A 5000-nucleotide genomic window follows, 5' to 3' on the forward strand; every position below is an offset into this window, starting at 1 on the left:
TGCATTAGATGCATATCCCTGTAGTAGCACTCTTGGGATGGACAAAGGGTTGTATTGCAGTCCTGGTCAATGTGTGATGGTGGGTATTTCAGAGTGTCATCATGGGTTCCAGTGCATACAATATCCACAGTGGGGTGTGGGTGCTGGGTATACTGTCATTACACTATGGTACCCCTGGTACATGTCCCATGTACCACTGTATGGTGACCACTGTCACCATCAACCATACAAGTATCTGATAACACTATCCAGCCCAGTTATACATGTGCTGTATGCAACCTACCTGTAACACAATGGACACACGGACAAGCTAGTTAGCACTGATAGGCCCAGGTCTCTCAGATGCATGTCTGACTGTTAGTCAATGTGTGTATGATGGTATGTCACACTATGTATTGTCCATAAACAACCATTATATCCCCATTGCCATACTGTACATGCCTGGAGATGTTTTGTTTTGCATGTAACATGTAACCTTGTACACATCCTAAAAGCTGTGTAGTGTGTGTAATTAAAGTCACACACATCAGTAGCACTACATACCTAGATAGAGGTCTAGTCCCAGTGTTGCCAAGTAAGAGTGTGCATGTATGTTGAGGGATCTACTTCAGGTTGCAGAAATATACATGTCCCAGGGGGGTCATCTATCCCAGAACTGTGTGGCATATGGTAACATTTCACAGGTATTATCCTGTGGACATACATTCCATCACAATTGGTGTTAGATGTATAAATGGCCTCTTCCCCACTGTATAAGTGTGCAGCAATACTGGTGTTGGTATATATAGCTGGATGTGGCTGTTGTGGACACAGCCAACATCATTGCAGTTACAGTTGAGTGTACCCCCCTTTGTAGCTGCCCGTAATACTGTATAGTTCATGTTAACAGGTTATGTAGTTGTCTATCACACTATCTGTGGTTCTACACCACCTCTCACCTTCCAAAGGATAGGGGTGTGCCACCCACACCAGCAGACATATGTTTACCGAGTTGAGGATTGCACTACATTGGGGAAGGGGATATATACCCTGTCGGTACCAAAGTCAATGACATTAAACTAGTGGACTGCTTATTCCACAATGTGTTGTTCTGCATAGTCTGGCTTGGTGGAATTACATAAGCTACAATGGGTTCCATGCACAGGTACATGCATCCATGTGTACAGTATTCTCTGTGTAGTGCATCAACACCAAAGCCTCTGTGTGTGTGTTATACACAAACATGTGGTGTGTACCACCCAGTACACTTACCATTGTCCAATGTAGATGGGATGCTAACAGCAGCCACCACGCACTCACCTGTATACACCACCCCCAGACCTATCGGCCATGTGGCACAGGCAGTAACTGTTATACAGACCTGTGATATGTGTTCACCTGTACCCAGGATATGGCATTGCCAAGGTGTCACCACAGTGCCATACCCTTTGTGAGATATGACAGTAGACCATCCTCCTGCTGACACATGGACACCTACCACACAAATGGATAACATTATGAAGACCACAATCACTCAGTGTTAATAACAGCTATAATGCATCATGGCTGGACAGCTACACTTCCTGACATGTAAGCATTAAACGTTACTGCTGACAACATGTTACACAGCAGTACAATGGTACATGGTAGTACAGTCACCGTGTGCATCACAACCATATTAGCCTGTCCCTGAATCGATGTTATGGATGACAGGGATGTGGCACAGGTGTCATCTTATGCACAGGGTGTGTTGTTGGTTTGCTAGAGACCTAGGCTGGGCCATGCATTTGACACCATGTGTGTGAGCAAGGTGTTTTAATTACTGATATAGCCATGGTGATGTGGTATGTGTAGGTATGTGCTTGCCTAGGTGTGCTTGTATTGTGTGTGAGTATGCATGTACACAGTTCTGCCATGTGGCTGCCCTGTATAGGTGTTTGTTGGACAGCTGTAGACCATACCTGGCATGGTGTGCAGTTCACTGCCTCTGGCCATTGACATGGGAACTGTGCCTGCCAGGGGTTCCAAGGGCACATCCAGGTACAAGATATGGTACTCTCCCCCGATGATGACATATGTTTGCTGGAACCAGGTCCCTCCTGGGACTGGCCAGGGCCATGTGCACTTGGTCTGCCATGGTGTGGTGTGGAAAGTGCCCCCTGCAGTGCTGGGGCTGGTACTGCCACTATGGGAGTAGCTTGGTGTCCTTGCACATCCACGTCAACCTCCAGCTGTTGGTGTTGCTGGCCTATGTCCTTGTGGCCATCACTCCACTCCCACCACATGCTCTAGCACAGACAATCCATGTTTGATGAGTCCTACCATCTCACCCCACCATCTCCCTATGACCTCTGTAAAATTATGGAGGGCACCTGCAAGATCATGGATGTTGTCAGTTACAGCTGAAAGAATAGCCTTCTACAGCCTCAGACCTTGTCTGGTGTAACATTCCATACATGCCTATGCTTACATGACAGTCAGAGACATGCATCTGGTGGTACTGGATGTAGCACTTCTGGCAGGGGCATGATGACCAGCAGCCCTCCAATGAGCACCCTTGTACATCTGCTTATGTGGTACCCTGCTGGACATCTGGCTATGCCTGCTGAGTCCAGACACAGCAGCCACTGATACCACACTGTCCTGTGCACTGCCACCAACGGCCAACTGTCACTCTGCTATGGCCACTGGTGATTGGTTATCTATAGGCACTGTGACTGTGTGTGAGGATGGGGTGGATAACAGGTGGATGTTAAACCATGGCACAGTTGTGGCCTCTGACAACCCTGCCTGTGCTCCAAGACACCTATCATCATTTTCAGTGTCTGTATGGACACCAGCATCAGATTGCCTGCAGGAGGGACCCTGACCCACCTCTCCACCTGTGAGGTGAAAACAAGAAATGCATTTTAAGACCTGTACGTCATTGCTTAACAGTACACACATGCACACACGCACACACACACACACACACACACACACACACACACACACACACACACACACACACACACACACACACACACACACACACACACACACACACACACACACACACACACACACACACAAACACACACACACTAACGCTGACATTCCACCATAATACTTACCTGTCCCTGAGGTTACAGACTGTCCCAATTTTATTTTCTTAGGTTCCCTATCCTGCATCACACTTGGAAACTTACCCTCATTAATAACAACCATTAATGTATCATTCTTCTTATTGCCTAGACAAGTGATCACAAAACATGACCTGTTACTCCATTACTTCTGTGACTTGATTGGAGTTGGTTTTACAAAGACTCACTGCTGTCATCCAGTGTTCACCCTGGGTTTGTCCAGACACCGTGAATATGGCCACCATTTGTTAGGGGTTACTACAGTCACTCAATAATGTCACTTACTGGAGTGTCATAAATAACTATTGCTCAGTAGATGCAAGATCTGTTGCTATATTAACTTACTATGTGGACAACAGTAATATTTGGAAACACTCACTGGTGTTGTCTCATAATTTCTCAATGCATCTGTAGTGCTGCATATGTGGGTATTCTTTCATCTTTCTGCTGATTGCAATTATAACAGTATACCTGGTATCAAGTTTCCCTCCCAATGCATGTTCCATGCTACAGACCTTATTATACTATCAGCTGTCCTGAGATTACATGTCAGGCAAGTATTCCTGGTGTCTCATGTGTCTGTCCATGTCCATGTACTGCACGATTTTAAAGGGAAGTCGAGAGGTATGAACAAACCCACAATCACACATGTGCATACATGGACTCTCACACATACACACACACACACACACACACACACACACACACACACACACACACACACACACACACACACACACACACACACACACACACACACATACACACACACACATCCTACATACATCAACCCCCTTCCACACCCGATTGCACCTACAGACAAACTAACCCCCTACCCCCCCCACACACACACACCTACAGGTGAGGTTGCATGAAGATATTACACACAGACCTCCCATTGCCCATCTGTCAACATGTATGACACATGGCCCTCAACAGCATGTAGTGCAGCTATATTCAATCCATGCTAGCAAAAGAATACATGTGTGTGATGCATGGGCTGTGATAGTAGGTGATAACCTTTCCCCTGGAACACACTGAACCCATGTACACAGTATTGCTGTGCACCTGTCCACCACCCTGGCGTGTACTGTGCACCATACCTCACAGGTGTACACACAATTGCTGAATGTGTATTACTGTGTCAGTTATGTCTATTCTGCTGCTCACAGCCCCTATGTGTTTGTCCGACACATACCTGTGATGATATGTGGACATATGTCATTTGTGAATGCCTGATGTCTGATTTACAGATGTCATCATCAGTGGAGCATGTATGGCCAATATAATACAAGTACACTGACAACCGTCAAACATTACCATGGCTATAGGGAGTGTACACACTCTTATTGATATGATGCCTTCTTCCTTACTATGCCATGGGACCACATTACTCCATATGTTAACATTACATGAAGCTGATATGTGACATATGATCTGTACAATCAAATGCAGTGTCAAATAAATGTGTTAGTTGTGCTGATGCTGATTGAGATGCATACATTTTGTGGGTGCATATGTGTGCACACCCTTATCATGATGGTCTGTTCCACCTACTGTTATGAGTACTACAGCAGTCACTATTCCTGGCAGGGGTATACTACTATGGACCATCCCCAGTATTTGGTCAGTCTTCCCTACACATGCCCCCCAACTTTGCATGATTGCAAGGTCAACTCATGTGCACATCCCTTGGACTTCACACACACTGCCTTCACTATTGCTGTGGAGTCAGGGTTATGTCTGCCACAGTTCCTGACCCTGACTGTGTGTAGATACAGCCATTCATACCATCCTTTGGATCTCTGCTGCAGTGCACTGCTGTGTCATGATGACACCCCCTCCCCACCTTCAGCCTTTTTGCAGATGCTTGACAACTATGGCCTACACATGTGTGTC

The sequence above is a fragment of the Protopterus annectens genome, chromosome 1.part2, assembly GCF_019279795.1.
Source record: "Protopterus annectens isolate FY-2018-M chromosome 1.part2, PAN1.0, whole genome shotgun sequence".
Lineage (NCBI taxonomy): Eukaryota > Metazoa > Chordata > Ceratodontiformes > Protopteridae > Protopterus > Protopterus annectens.